Below are 16221 nucleotides of genomic sequence, written 5' to 3'. Positions count from 1 at the left end.
GATTGCAGGCGCACGCCGCCACGCCTGAATGGTTTTTGTATTTTTGGTGGAGACGGGGTTTCGCCGTGTTGACCGGGCTGGTCTCCAGCTCCTGGCCTCGAGTGATCTGCCTGCCTCGGCCTCCGGATTGCAGACGGAGTCTCGCTAACTCAATGCTCAATGGTGCTCAGGCTGGAGTGCAGTGGTGTGATCTCGGCTCGCTGCAACCTCCACCTACCAGCCTCCTGCCTTGGCCTCTTAAAGTGCTAAGATTACAGCCTCTGCCCCGCCGCCACCCTGTCTAGGAAGTGAGGAGCATCTCTGCCTGGCTGCCCATCGTCTGGGATATGAGGAGCCCCTCTGCCCGGCCGCCCTATCTGGGAAGTGAGGAGCGCCTCTGCCCGGCCGCCCATCGTCTGGGATGTGAGGAGTGCCTCTGCCCGGCTGCCACCCCGTCTGGGAGGAAGTGAGGAGCGCCTCTGCCCAGCTGCCCCGTCTGGGAGATGAGGAGCACCTCTGCCCGGCCGCCCCATCTGGGAGGTGAGGAGCGCCTCTGCCTGGCCGCCACCCCGTCTGGGAGGAAGTGAGGAGCGCCTCTGCCCGGCTGCCACCCCATATGGGAAGTGAGGAGTGCCTCTGCCCAGCCGCCCCTTCTGGGAGGTGAGGAGCGCCTCTGCCCAGCCGCCCCGTCTGGGAGGTGAGGAGTGCCTCTGCCCGGCCGCACCGTCTGGGAGGTGAGGAGCGCCTCTGCCTGGCCGCCACCCCGTCTGGGAGGAAGTGAGGAGCACCTCTGCCCAGCTGCCCCATCTGGGAAGTGAGGAGCGCCTCTGCCCGGCTGCCACCCCCTATGGGAAGTGAGGAGCGCCTCTGCCCGGCCGCCCACTCTGGGAAGTGAGGAGCGCCTCTGCCCGGCCGCCCACTCTGGGAGGTGAGGAGCGCCTCTGCCTGGCCACTCCGTCTGGGAAGGGAGGAGCGCCTCTGCCCGGCCACCCCGTCTGGGAGGTGAGGAGCACCTCTGCCCGGCCGCCACCCTGTCTGGGAGGAAGTGAGGAACACCTCTGCCCGGCCGCCCCGTCTGGGAAGTGAGGAGCGCCTCTGCCTGGCCGCCACCCCGTCTGGGAGGAAGTGAGGAGCGCCTCTGCCCGGCCGCCACCCCATATGAGAAGTGAGGAGCGCCTCTGCCTGACCACTCCATCTGGGAGGTGAGGAGCGCCTCTGTCCGGCCGCCCCGTCTGGGAGGTGAGGAGTGCCTCTGCCCGGCCGTCACCCCGTCTGGGAGATGAGGAGCACCTCTGCCCGGCCGCCCCGTCTGGGAGGTGAGGAGCGCCTCTGCCCGGCCGTCACCCCGTCTGGGAGGAAGTGAGGAGCACTTCTGCCCGGCTGCCCCGTCTGGGAGATGAGGAGCACCTCTGCCCGGCCGCCACCCCATCTGGGAGGAAGTGAGGAGCGCCTCTGCCTGGCTGCCCCATCTGGGAAGGGAGGAGCGCCTCTGCCCAGCCGCCACACCTTCTGGGAAGTGAGGAGCGCCTCTGCCTGGCCACCCCGTCTAGGAGGTGAGGAGCGCCTCTGCCCGGCCGCCCAGTCTGGGAAGTGAGGAGCGCCTCTGCCCGGCCGTCCAGTCTGGGAAGTGAGGAGCACTCTGCCCGGCCGCCCTGTCTGGGAGGTGAGGAGCGCCTCTGCCTGGCCGCCACCCCGTCTGGGAGGAAGTGAGGAGCGTCTCTGCCCCGCCGCCCCGTCTGGGAAGTGAGGAGCGCCTCTGCCCGGCCGCCCGGTCTGGGAAGTGAGGAGCGCCTCTGCCCGGCCGCCCCCTCTGGGAAGTGAGGAGCGCCTCTGCTCGGCCGCCCCGTCTGGGAAGTGAGGAGCGCCTCTGCCCGGCCGCCCCGTCTGGGAGGTGAGGAGCGCCTCTGCCCGGCTGCCACCCGGTCTGGGAGGAAGTGAGGAGCACCTCTGCCTGGGCGGCCCCGTCTGGGAAGCGAGGAGCGCCTCTGCCCGGGTGGCCCTGTCTGGGAAGCGAGGAGCGCCTCTGCCCGGGCGGCCCCGTCGGGGAAGTGAGGAGCGCCTCTGCCCGGCCGCCCCGTCTGGGAGGAGAGGAGCGCCTCTGCCCGGGCGGCCCGCTCTGGGAAGCGAGGAGCGCCTCTGCCCGGCCGCCCTGTCTGGGAGGTGAGGAGCGCCTCTGCCCGGCCGCCCTGTCTAGGAGGTGTACCCAACAGCTCCGAAGAGACAGCGACCATCGGGAGCGGGCCATGAGGACGATGGCGGTTTTGTTGAAGAGAAGGGGGGGACGTGTGGGGAAAGGAAGGAGAGATCAGATGGTTGCTGTGTCTGTGTAGAAAGGGGTGGGCATAGGAGACTCCATTTTGTTCTGACTAGGAGAAATTCTTCTGCCTTGGGATGCTGTTGATCTATGGCCTTTCCCCCAGCCCCCTGCTCTCTGAAACATATGCTGTGTCAACTCAGGGTTAAATGGATTAAGGGCGGTGCAAGATTGCTTTGTTAAACAGATGCTTGAAGGCCGCATGCTCTTTAAGAGTCATCACCACTCCCTAATCTCAAGCACCCATGGGCACAAACACTGCAGAAGGCCGCAGGGTCCTCTGCCTAGGAAAACCAGAGACCTTTGTTCATGTGTTTATCTGCTGACCTTCTCTCCACTATTATCCTATGACCCTGCCATATCCCCCTCTCCGAGAAACACCCAAGAATCATCAATAAATACTTCATAAATTAAAAAAAAAAAAAAGAATCATGCATATATAGCAGAAGGGAGAAGAGCTTCTTGGTATTCTAATTCAGTGTTTGCAAAACAAAAATAATTTGTCCTGCTTGACCTGCAGAGTAAGAGAAATAATACAAATTTGTTATTAACATGAAAAATTGAAATAAATTGGACAATTTATATTAAAAAAAAAAAAGAAAATGTGGCACATATACACCATGGAATACTATGCAGCCATAAAAAATAATGATGTCATAAAAAATAATCATGTCCTTTGTAGGGACATGGATGAAATTGGAAATCATCATTCTCAGTAAACTATCGCAAGAACAAAAAACCAAACACCGCATATTCTCACTCATAGGTGGGAATTGAACAATGAGAACACATGGACACAGGAAGGGGAACATCACACTCTGGGGACTGTTGTGGGGTGGGGGGACGGGGGAGGGATAGCATTGGGAGATATACCTAATGCTAGATGACGAGTTAGTGGGTGCAGCGCACCAGCATGGCACATGTATACATATGTAACTAACCTGCACATTGTGCACATGTACCCTAAAACCTAAAGTATAATAATAATAAATTAAAAAAAAAAGTCAGAAACACTTACAATGTATTCTTTCTGAAGCCTGCTGCCTGGAGGCTTCATCTGCATGATAAAACTTTGGTCTTCAAACCTTTTATCATAACTCAGACATTCCTTTCTATTGATAATAACTCTTTTAACCAATTACCAATCAGAAATTTTTTTATTCTACCTATAAATCTGGGAGCCCCCACCTGCACTCTGCTTCAAGTTGTCCCACCTTTCTGGACTGAACCAATGTATATCTTAAATGTATTTGATTAATGTCTCATGTCTCCCTAAAATGTATAAAACTAAGCTGCACTCAACCACCTTGGGCCCGTGTTCTCAGGGCCTCCTGAGTGAGGGCTGTGTCATGGGCCATGGTCACTCTTATTTGGCTCAGAATAAATCTCCTTTTAATAATAATTTTCAATTTAATAATAATTTTTAATAATAAAATAAACGTTTTACAGAGTTTGACTCTTTTTTCAATAGTATTACACCACAGATGTCTGCTGCTATGATTTAAATTATATCAATTGATACAGGGTGCTTAGCTCAGTCGTTGGCCCATTGTGTGTGATTCATAACGTTTGCTGCTATTAGCAGTAGCTGCAAATAGTATGTAGTCATCATTACAGTAGTAGCAAAGTGGTAGTAGTATAAATACTGAGAGAAGCAATCGTGGTGGCAGTACTGCAGTAGAAATACTGGTGGTAGTAGAGTAAGAAGTACTGTGGTTTAGTCCATTTTCATACTGCTATAAAGAGACTACCTGGGACTGGGTAATTTATAAACAAAAGAGGTTTAATTGACTCACAGTTCCTCATGGCTGGGGAGGACTCAGGATACTTACAATCATGTGGAAGGTGAAAGGGAAGAAAGCACCATCTTCACAAGATGGCAGGAGAGGGGGAGAGTGAGCAAAGGGGAAGTGCCACACTTTAAAACCATCAAATCTCACGAGAACTCACTCACTATCACGAGAACAGCATGGGGGGAACCGCCCCTATGAGCCAATCAACTCCCACCACGTTCCTCTCTCGACACATGGGGATTACAATTCAAGATGAGATTTGGGTGGGGATGCAGTAGAGGCCGTAGAAGCAATAGTAGTAGAAGTACTGGTTGTGGTGGTCATAGTAAGAAGTGCCAGCAGTAATAGTGGAAGCATTGGCAGGGTCGTAGTAAAGGACTAGAAGGACTACGAGAAGACAGTGGCAGCAATCCTAGCAGAAGTCATAGTAGTAGTACCAAAATGGGCATATGTGCCAAGGGAGGGAGGCAAGACTAAGAGAATCCAGCACCCCTTTAATTCTGGGGAGAAAAGAGAGGGTCCAGTTTATGAGAATTGGAAAAGAGAGGGGTCTAGGTAGATGGAGCTGGCAAGAAGAAATGAAGGGTACAAAGCCCTAGAAAGTGGTGCTAATCAATCCACCTAAGCTGGATGAGAGGCTAGGACTCGGTCTTGGGATTGATGAGAGTCTCATCTGGTGTTGTGGTGGGGGCTGTGTCTCCCCCCAAGGAGGCAGAGGCAGCATTTGCTCTCAGAAATCCCAGGTCCCTGGAGCAGGCAGGGCTTTTGATGCCTCTAGCCCACGCTCCTCCTCATGTACCTATGGCAACACTGAGGCTCTGGGTGCGTGTTGCAGGGTTCTCTTGGGCAACAGAGCAAGGAATAGTGACTCCAGCTTGGGAGACGTGCTTCCCACTGCTCCGGAGGGACCAACTTTGAGGACTTGGATGCTGGACTTATGTGGAAGTCCCAGCTCCACGTTCCAGCTCCTTAGTTGCCAGAGCGGCAAGTCAGCAGCCGGGGCTGGCACCCATCCAGCCCTGGGAACTTGGTGTCCTCCGTGCAGATAAGGCGGGTGGGGCTTCCCAGGAAAAGCCTGAAGGAGGGAGGATCCCCACGTTCTGCTCATCCAGAAGAGGAAGTAGAAATCAGTTTTTAGCCAGGACTGTTCCATGGGATTCTGTCTTCTGAAGGCTTGGAGTATGATCCCCCCATTCTTCCCAGCCTTCCACCCCACTAAACTATAGTTCACCCTTCCACTTGTCTCATCTCTGCTGTTCCCTTTTGCCTGAAATGCTTCCCTTCTTCTCCTCTGCCTGTCCCAATTCCTGACCATCTTTTCAAGCCTGTCCCAATGCCACCTCTTCCAGGAAGCTCTCCTGGACTCTCCATCCCTTGCTTTCTGGTCAGGAATCTAGTTCCTATCCTGGGCTCCCAGGAAAATTCAGTTCCAGCTGCTGCTGTTGTTGTTCAGTTTCACAGACGTGCCCTGAAAACCTATTCAATTTATCACATTATCTTGCCTCTGCCTTCAGAGAGCTTAGAGTTCTATGAGGCAGACAGATGTTGACACCTTCTCCCCACCACCAAATGGGGAAGTTCATAGGGCTGGTTGGTGCAGGAGGCTGCTGGTCCTCAGAGGAGGGCTCCCAGCCCCAATCCAGGAGGGCTTCTTGGAAGAGGATGCATCTGTATTCACAACCAAACAACACAGTGGGTCGTCAGCATCTGGGTGGAAAAACCTAGGAGAGAGAAAAGGTCTGGAAAACTCTTAAAGGATCCCAAGGGCCCCTCAGGCAGGACTTGTAGGCAGCTCACTCTATTTGGCTCATGCTTTCTCGGTGAATTCCAAGCCAGCAACGAAAAGAGGGATTCCAGGAACCTCAGTGAAATGGCTCATCAGGAAGTTTGGTCCCAAGGGAAGGGTGGACAGACTAGAAGGACACACACAATGCTCAAAATAACCACAGGGGCCAGAACAGTGGCTCATGCCTGTAATCCCAGTAATTTGGGGGGCCGAGGTGGGCGGATCACTTGAGCCCAGGAGTTGCAGACTGGCCTGGGCAAGACAGCAAAACCCTGTTTCTACAAAAAATACAAAAATTAGCTGGGCATGGTGGCACACGCCTGTAGTCCCAGATACTTGGGAGGCTGAGGTGGGATAATCACTTGAGCCCAGGAGGTTGAGGCTGTAGTACACCATGACTGCACCACTGCACTTTAGCCTGGGCATAAGACCAAGACCCTATCTCAAAAAAAAAAAAAAAAAAAAAAAATGCCCACAGGACCCAGGAAATTACTCTATCAGAAGCTATCCCAATACATATTCTGGGTTAATGACTTTGGACAACAAGAAAAGCTAAAAGCCAAGGCTGTCAACCCTGGCTGTGCATTAGAGTCACCTGGAGTGGGCTGGGGGCAGTGGCTCACACCTGTAATCCTAGCACTTTGAGAGGTCGAGGCGGGTGGATTGCCTGAGCTCAGGAGTTCGAGACCAGCCTGGGTAACATGATGAAACCACGTCTCTACTAAAATACAAAAAAGTTAGCCGGGCGTGGCAGTGTACGCCTGTAATCCCAGCTACTCAGGAGGCTGAGGCAGGAGAATTGCTAGAACCTGGGAGGTGGAGGGTGCCAGTGAGCTGAGATCATGCCACTGCACTCCAGCCTGGGCCACAGAGTGAGACTCCGTCTCAAAAAAATAAAAAATTAAAAAAAATTAAAAATCACCTGGAGTGGTTACTAAAGTGTCTTTACTAAAAGACAAAACCTGGCTTTAGGGTGTTTCATTTCCTCTTATTGAACCATCATGCTATCATCAAACGGACATTTAGAGGATGTAGCTCTGCATCAGGCCCTGTTCTGGGCGTTGGGATGTGATTCTCACACTCAAAAAACTCATTGGCTCTCGCCTGTAATCCCAGCACTTTAAGAGGCTGAGGCGAGTGGATCACCTGAGGTCAGGAGTTCAAGACCAGCCTGACCAACATGATGAAACCCTATCCCTACTAAAAATACAAAAATTTAGCCGGGCATGGCGATGCATGCCTGTAATCCCAGCTACTTGGGAGGCTGAGGCAGGAGAATCACTTGACCCCAAGAGGAGGAGGTTGCAGTGAGCCAAGATTGTGCCATTGCACTCTAGCCTGGGCAACAGAGTGAGACTCTGTCAAAAAGAAAGAAAGGGAGAAAGGGAGAAAGAAAGAGAAAGAGAGAAAGAGAAAGAAAGACAGAGAGAGAGAGAGAGAAAGAAAAAGAAAGAAAGAAAGAGAGAAAGAAAGAAAGGAAGGAAAGAAAAGAAAGAAGCTGAGTGTGGTGGCTCACACCTGTAATCCCAGCACTTTGGGAGGCTGAGGCGGGTGGATCATGAGGTCAGGAGTTCAAGATCAGCCTGGCCAAAATGGTGACACCCCGTCTCTACTAAAAACTACAAAAATTAGCCAGGCATGGTGGCATGCGCCTGTGGTTCTGGCTACTCAGGAGGCTGAGGCAGAAGAATCGCTTGAACCTGGGAGGTGGAGGCTGCAGTGAGCTGCAATCGTGTCACTGCACTCCAGCCTGGGTGACAGGGCAAGACTCTGTCAAAAAAGAAAGAAAGAGAGAGAGAGAGAAAGAGAGAGAGAGAGAGAAAGAGAAAGAAAAAGAAAGAAAAAGAGAGAAAGAAAAAGAAAGAAAGGAAGGAAAAAAGAAAGAAGGAAGAAGGAAGGAAGGAAAGAAAGAAGGAAAGAGAAAGAAAAAGAAAGAAAGAGAAAGAAAAAGAAAGAAAGAAAGAGAAAGAAAGAAAGAGAAAGAAAGAAAGGAAAGAAAGAGGAATCACCTGGAGTGGTTAAAAAATACACCTGCCCCGACCCCACCTCAATTAATGAGACTCTCTGTGGCTGGGGCTAGGGTATCCAGGTGATTCTGACGCCAGGGTAGAGATCCACTGGCTTAAAGCATCACTCAGGGTCTCCCAGGGAAGAAGGCAGGGCAGTGTGCAAGATGGTATGGAAACATGTTTCAACAGAGATGGTTAAGCCAAGGCAAGTTGTCTATTTAAAAGTTCAACTTCAGTTATCCAAGAAGTTCAGCTTTGCAAAACAGCTCAAAGAAGCAGGCTCATCCTCAAGGATGAGTGCAATGGCACTCATCCTTGCAAGGCACTCAGCTTTGCAAAACAGCTCAAGGAAGCAGGCTTATCCTCATCCTCAAGGAGAGGATGGAAGCTAGGGACTAGCCAGAGAAAGATCCCCGCTCTGCCACTGGCCTACCTGCCCAAAGTGGTTCTGGACTTAGGGCAAGTTACTGAACACCTCTGAGCCTGTGTCCTCATCTGTAAAATGAGGACAATCATGGCGTCAGGCCCAGACTTTGACTATTAGTTAAAATGAAGTAAAGAAGTGTCCATTGTTCAATAAATATTAATTCCCATCCTCTGACCCAGAAGGTTCCATATACATGAAGGCATCATTGTGCAAGAGATGGACTTTAATGCCCCTTGACATTTTTACATAGTGACTTACCATTTTTAGAGGAAAATATCCAGTTCATAGGTAAGTCGTTCCCGGGTGAATGGTAGGCAGACATTGACTCAGGGGAAAGCTAAGTATATTCCTAGAAGAAGAGCTAGATCCTGGAAATGACAGGGAGTTTCAAAAACCCTGGAGTCTTTTGATTTCCCAACCATCTGTAGAGGCTTGTCTTTACTAAAAGACAAAACTGGGCTTTAGGATGTTTCATTTCCTCTTGTTGGACCATCATCCCATCATCAAACAGACATTTAGAGGATGTGGCTCTGCATCAGGCCCTGTTCTGGGCGTTGGGATGTGATCCTCACGCTCAAAAAGCTCATTGGCTCACGCCTGTAATCCCAGCACTTTAAGAGGCTGAGGCGAGCGGATCTCCTGAGGTCAGGAGTTCAAGACCAGGCTGATCAACATGATGAAACCCTGTCTCTACTAAAAATACAAAAAATTAGCCGGGCATGGTGGTGCATGCCTGTAATCCCAGCTACTTGGGAGGCTGAGGCAGAAGAATCACTTGAACCCAAGAGGCGGAGGTTGCAGTGAGCCAAAATCATGCCATTGCACTCTAGCCTGGGCAATAGAGTGAGACTTTGTCTCAAGAAAAAGAAAGAAAGAAAGAAAGAAAGAAAAAAAAGCTCCTCCTATAGTGGAAAGCCTGACTTTAGTATCTTCTGGGGTGGGGGTTGGGGGGGGCAGGCAGTTAGAGGAAAGAGTGGCGGCCCAGGGGCACCAATGGGTTTCTATGTCTCTCCATCTCTCCCTAGAGTCGGCTCTCCCACGAATGCAACTGCTGTCCCAGCCTGTACTGGCCTCCTTTCGTTTTCGCATCTGTAAAATGCAGTATGGAGCCAGACAGAAGTGAATTCAATGATCTCTGCATGGAGAATTTTGGGAAATGTAATGAGTCCTGTGGCCTCCACTCGTGTTTTAATTAAAGATGACAGCAAACTCTGTTGGGAAAAATTTCACAACAGGCCCTAGACCCATCTGGCTTTTCCTCTGCGTGGGGTACAAGTGGAGAAATGATAGATGATTGTCATGTGATATAAGGAGAACCTCCTCCCTCGCAGACCTTCTTTCTCATCTCTGCTCCACCTCAGTACTGTGCCACGCTGCCTCGCAGGGTGAGCCCCAGACTGGGCTCGGCCTCTTCCCACCAAGACTTCAGTCTCTAGCTGAAAAATGGCCATAAGCCCTCCTGTGTAATGTGCTGCTGGGGTGCTGGAAAGAGCAGAGAGCAGCGACACGGGGGCTCACCTGGGCCTAGTAGAGGCTGGCCTCCACCCTCTGGGGATTCTAGATTTGCATCGGACAGTTTGGTCTGAGAGGCCAGCTTGGCCCAGGCGAGAAGAATGTCACCCTGTTTCTGGGTGCATTTGAGAGCAGCTTTGTGACAGGAGCTGATGATCTCCATGACAAATGAGTCCCTAAATGAATCCTCACATCATGGAGTTGAGTGTTTTTTGTTAGCCCCCAGAGGAAGGGAGGGAAGAGAGATGGAGGCCGAGGAAGGACACAGAGAAGCGCCCAGCAGGCCTCTCACCAGCACCCCGCCTCCTTCCTAGCTCCTTTCTTTCCTTCTACCCATGTTTGCTAAGCTCCCAGTGTGTGCTGGGCCCTGGGCTGGCTCATAGACCTCAGGGATGAAGCATCCACAGTCTCCGCTGCCCAGCAGACAGGAAGAGAGAAGCCCAGTGTGATCAGTGCTGCAACGGAGGGGAGCCCGGGAGACTGTGGGGACTCAGAGGCGGGCTCTGACCTGTCCTGGCGGGTAGCGGGTGGCAGGGAAGGCGTTCTAGGGAAAGCTTTCAGGGCGAGTCCATCCAGTGGAAGACAGCACTCCTGAAAGAGGGAGAACCACCGGCACAAGCAGAGGATGGAAGCAAAGCTTTGGGGACTGGAGCGCGGGAGGCAGGGGTGCAGGGTGGTGGAGACCACAGCTGGAGGGATCAGCAGGAGCTAGAGCCCAAATGGCCTCGAGTCCCAAGCTGAGAGCTCAGACACTCTTCAGAGGCCCGAGAGAGCCAGGGCAGGGTTTTTCCAGGAAAGGATGGCTGGGCTAACTGGAGGAGAGTGGATTGAAGGGGATGGACCGGGGGGCAGGGGGTTGGTTGGGAGGGCCCCCTGATTACTCGTGTTGCTTTCTTCACTCTCTCGGAGAGTGCATCTTGAGGGCCTGCTCGTCTCTCACCACGCATCAGCTGGTCAGCCCCTCCTGGGGCTGGGCACTGGCTCAGGAGTGAGCTGCAAAGCGCAGGCCCGCACTCCACAAAGCTTCCTTTGTGATGAACCGGGCCGCGGGGGCGTGGTGCTCTGCTGCCCTCTAGCGAGGGTTGGGGATGCGCCCTGTGCGGCCCAGCCGGCTGCTAAGGTCCCTGCAGGCCTTCCACCTGTCCTATCCTCAATCGCGTCAAGGGAAGCAGAGACTCACTGTTCCTGAGGAAGGAGTGCAGTCTGCAGACAAAAACAGGGTGAAGAGGAGAGGGGGTACACAGAGGAACTCAGCCGTAGCTGTGGGAACAGGGAGCACCGTGGTCAATGGGGGTACCCCTGGCTGGGAGCCCAGCTTAGCAGCTTTAGTTTCCTGGAATGAATAAGCCCAGACTCCGAAGGATGGAAGCGTGGTAATAGTGATGATGGTGGTGACGGTGGTTGCAGTGACTAAATGACTATGGCGCCTGCTGGTTACGTAGGTATTGGTGGTGATGGTTGAGTTTTGGTGATGGTGGTGATGGGGTTATGGTGATAGTGGTGGTAATGATGAGGATGATGGAAGTAGAAATAGTGGTGGTGGTGATGAAGGAGATGGCTAAACAGCTACTATGAACAGTCTCATATATGTCTTTTTTTCTTTTCTTTTTTCTTTTTTTAGACTGGATCTCACTCTGTTGCCTAGGCTGGAGTGCAGTGGTACCATCTCGGCTCACGGCAGCCTCAACGTCTGGGCTCAAGTGGTCCTCCCACTTCAGCCTCCTCACCCAGCTAATTTTTGTAATTTTTGTAAAGATGGGGTTTCACCATGTTGCCCAGGCTGGTCTTGAACTCCTGGCTCAAGCGATTCTCCTGCCTCAGCCTCCCAAAGTGCCGGGATTACGGGTGAGAAGCACCATGCCCAGTCTCATATATGTCTTTAGTTGGATATTTGAACTCATTTCTCTTAGGCAGAGACCTAAGTGGAATTGCTAGATCATAGGATGGGGATACGTTTATGGGATGGGGATATGTTTAGCTTTAGTAGATATTGCAAAATTGTTTTCTGAAAATGGTTCACAAACAGTACTGCCTGTCTTTTTAATTGTATTCATTCTGGTATGTGTGTACTTGTATTTCACTATGGTTTTCATTTCATTTCCCTGGTGACTAATTATGTTGGGCAATTTTCATATGTTTATTAAATATTTGGATATCATATTTTGCAAAATGCCAGTTCAAATCTTTTGGTCAGTTTTAAGTTGAGTTGTTAGTCTTTTTCTTACTGGCTTGTAGAAGCTCTGTATATATTCTGGATAGAAGTCCTTTGTCAGATATGTGTATTACAAATAACTTTTCCCAGTCTGTGGTTTGCTTTTTTACCTCTTAAATGCAATCTTCTGATGAACAGTTTTTCATTTCAATGTGGTCCAATACATCAATAGTTTTTATGGTTAGTGCTTTTTTGTGACTTGTTTAGGAAACTTGTCTACTCTCAATGTCAGGAAGATATTATCTAGATTTTCTTCTAAATTTAGATACATCATTAATTTTAAATTAATATTGTGAATGATGTAAAGTATGAAATCAAGGATTTTTTTTCTTTCCCTAAATGGATATCCAATTAATCAAGCCCAATTTATTGAAAAGAACAATATTCTCACAACTGAGGGCAGCGTTTCCTTTGTCATAAATCAGGTGATGCATATGGATGGATGTGTTGCTGGAGGCTGTTCTGTTCCATTCGCCGGTCTTTGCACCAATACCACACTGTCTTGATTACTGTAGCTTTACATTAAGTCTTGGTATCTGGTAGTATAAGTCCTCCAACTTTGCTCTTCTCCATTATTATCTTGGCTGTTGTAGTCTTTTGCATTTTCATATAAATTTTAGAATCAGCTTGTCGATTTTCATTTTTAAAAGTCCCTGCTGGGATATTGATTGGCACTGCATTGAATCTACATATGTGAGTTGCAGAAAAGTAACATCTTCACAATACTCTATCTTCTAATTCATAAATATAGTAATTATCTCCTTTTATTCAGGTCTTCCTAAATAACAGCAATTTTTGCTATTTTCAACATTTTATTTCAAACGCCTTTTATTAAATTTATTTCTAAGACATTGTGTTTTTTGATGCTGCTCTAAATGTTAAAATTTTAATTTCCAATTGGGTATTTTATATGTAATTAGCAAGTAATATATAATATATGTGTACTGACATTGTATCAGAGACTTTGGAGATTCTTAAGAATTTTCTATATACATATACATCTGTGTATGTATGTATGCTGTGAAAAATGACAGTCTTATTAACTTAATTCTTTCCTTCCAGTTTCTACATACATTGCTGCCTTACTATACTAGGATGATGGTAAGAGAAGAGGAAGTTGTTTTATTATTAAATATGATGTTACCTGTAAGCTTTTTTTGGTAAAGAACCTTTATTCAATTAAGAAATTTCCATCGTATTTCTAGTTTGTTGAAAGCTTTTATTTTTATCATAAGCAAGTGTTAAATTTTACCAAATGTCTTCTCTGTATTTATTGAGATGACCATTTGAGTTTCTCCTTTATTCTATCAAAGCGTTGAATTACACTGATTGACTTTCAAATGTTCAAGCAACTTTTGAGTTACTGGACTAAATCCACATGTATTATGCATTTTCTGTATTGCTGAATTTGATTGGCCAGTAATTATTTGGAATCTTAACAGTTGTGCTCATGAGAGCTAATGGCCGGCAGTTTTCTTTTCTTATTATGTCATTGTAAGGATCAGATATCGGGGTTAGGCTGGCCTCATTTTTTAAAAAATGAATTTGGAAATTCTCCCTCTGGCTCTATTGCTGACATTTTGTCTAAGATTCATTTCATTACTTCCTTAAGTGTTTGGAAGATTCACCGGTGAAGCCATCTAGGCTAAGTGTTTCCTTTGTGGGGAGGTTTTTAATTACAAATTCAACTTGTTTAACAGATATAAAACGATTCAGATATCCTACTCTTTTCTCTTACACATTTTAGGAAATTGAGATTTTTAAGTGATTTGTTCATGAATTCACAAACATGGTCAAGTTCAGGTTTATTGACATAAAGTTACTCATAATATCCTCTTATTATTCTTTTAATATCTGTAGGATCTGTAGGAAAGTCCCTTTTTTATTTCTGATATTTGTACTTGGCATTTTCTCTTTTTATTTTCTTTCTTAGTTTGTTAAGCATTTATACAAGTTATTGAGCTCATCAAAGAAACAAGTTTTGGCTATTGTATGTCAGCTATGGGTTTCATTCATTTCTGCTATTAGCTGCATAATTTCTTTCCCTCTTTGTTTAGGTTTAATGTGCTATTCTTTTTCTGGTTTCCTAAGATGGAAACTTCAATGACTGATTTTTCAATCTTTTTTTTCTTTTCTAATATAAGCAGAGCTTATGCATTTCTTCTCAGCATTGCTTAACTACATAGTTTACTTCCCTTATTGTTAATTTCAAAATATTTTCTAATCATCATCATGATTTATTCTTTGATCCAGAGGTCATTCAGGAGTATTTTTGTTTGATTTCCAATTATTTGGCAGCGGGGGAGGGGGGCGGATTTTCTAGTTACCTTTCCCTTACTGATTCTAGGTTGACTCCCCTATAGTCAGAGAACATACTCAATATTATTTCAATCACTCAAAATTGTTAAGGCTGGCTTTACAGCCCAACATCTATTTTGGAAAATGTTTCATGTGCATTTGAAGACAACGTGTATTCTGCAATTATTGGGTATAGTATTTTGTATATGTCATTTAGATCAAGTTGGGTAACAGTGTTGTTCAAATCTTCTATATTTTTACTGAATTTTTACCTGTTGTTCTTTAGTTACCAAGAAAGTTAGGTTGAGATTGGCATTCATGGTGGTGAATTTGTCTATTCCTTCTGGTAGTTCAGTTATTAGATAAATACAATTTAAGATTATTATGTCGTCCTGTTGAATCACATAATGTAATAAAATGCTTCTCACCGTCTCTATTGATGCTTCTTGCATTAGAGTCCATTTCGTCTGATGTTAATGTGACTGTACTGCTTTCTTTTGGTTAGGGCTGTTGTGATATAACTTTCCATTCTTTCATTTTCAATTATTTCTTTTCTTAAATTTGAAGTTGGCTTTCATTTTTTTCAGTATAGAAACATTTTGTTTCTTGTATCCAGTCTGACAATGTTTGTCTTTTATTTGAAGTGTCCAGCCCATGTACAATTAATATACTTGCTGATATAATTGGGTTTAATTATATCTTGTTATTTGTTTCTTATTTGTTCCATTTATTCTTTGTGTCTTTCTCTTCCTTCCTTCCTTCCTTCCTTCCTTCCTTCCTTCCTCCCTCCCTCTCTCTCTCTCTCTCTTTCTTTCTTTCTTTCTTTCTTTCCTTTCATCTCTCTTTCTTTTGAGACAGAGTCTCGCTCTGTCGCCCAGGCTGGAGTGCAGTGGCACAATCTCCGCTCACTGCAAGCTCCGCCTCCTGGGTTCACACCATTCTCCTGCCTCAGCCTCCCGAGTACCTCGGACTACAGGCGCCAACCACCATGCCCAGCTAATTTTTTGTATGTTTAGTAGAGACGGGGTTTCACCATGTTAGACAGGATGGTCTCGATCTCCTGACCTCATGATCCGCCCGCCTCGGCCTCCCAAAGTGCTGTGATTACAGGCATGAGCCACCACGCCCGGCCTCTCTCTCTCTTTCTTTTTCTTTCTCTCTTTTTCTCCTTCTTTCTTTCTTTCTTTCTTTCTTTCTTTCTTTCTTTCTTTCTTTCTTTCTTTCTTTCTTTCTTTCTTTCTCTCTCTCTCTCTTTCTTTCTTTCTTTCTTTTTGAGATGGGGTCTTACTCTGTTGCTCAGGCTGGAGTGCAGTTGCACAATCATGGCTCACTGCAGCCTTGACGTAGGCTCAGGCGATCCTCCCACCTCAGCCTCCCAAGTAGCTGAGACTACAGGCCTGTGCCACCATACTCAGCTAATTTTTGTATTTTTCGTAGAGATGGCTTTTTTCCATGTTGCCCAGGCTGGTCTTGAACTCCTGGGCTCAAGCAATCCACCTGTCTCAGCCTCCCAAAATGCTAGGATTACAGGTGTGAGCTACTGCACCTGACATCTTTGTGACTTTATATCTCATTTTTTGTCTTCTTTTGAATCAATCAAGTAGTTTTAATTCATTTTTCTCCATTAGCTTCTCAGTTTTAACTCTTGTTTCTATAGTAGTTACCTTAAAGATGTCGCTATACATCCCTAAACTACTACAGTCTACCTTAAGTTAGTACTTTTATCACTTCCCAAACAATTGAAGAACCAATGCTACAATTCTATGGTTTAACTCCATTCACTCCACTTATCCTTTATTCTAGTGTAATGTCTGTTTGCTTCTATATATATTATAAAGGTAGCAAAAAGTTAGTGTTACTTTCTTTTAAACAGTCAAAATGATTCTTTTTT

The 16221-nt window shown here is 47.4% G+C and overlaps 1 long non-coding RNA gene across 1 annotated transcript; it reads right to left on the bottom strand.

Moving 5' to 3' along the window:
- Positions 1 to 4056: 4056 nt before the first annotated feature.
- Positions 4057 to 10824, bottom strand: LOC129044287 (uncharacterized). The gene is made up of 3 exons (XR_008504641.1): positions 10702 to 10824; positions 8567 to 8749; positions 4057 to 5754 (listed from the first exon to the last, which is right to left on the bottom strand). It is a non-coding gene; the product is annotated as an uncharacterized LOC129044287 (long non-coding RNA).
- Positions 10825 to 16221: the final 5397 nt, after the last annotated feature.

The sequence above is a fragment of the Pongo pygmaeus genome, chromosome 13, assembly GCF_028885625.2.
Source record: "Pongo pygmaeus isolate AG05252 chromosome 13, NHGRI_mPonPyg2-v2.0_pri, whole genome shotgun sequence".
Taxonomy (NCBI): domain Eukaryota; kingdom Metazoa; phylum Chordata; class Mammalia; order Primates; family Hominidae; genus Pongo; species Pongo pygmaeus.
This window is presented reverse-complemented; position numbering and strand designations above follow the sequence as displayed.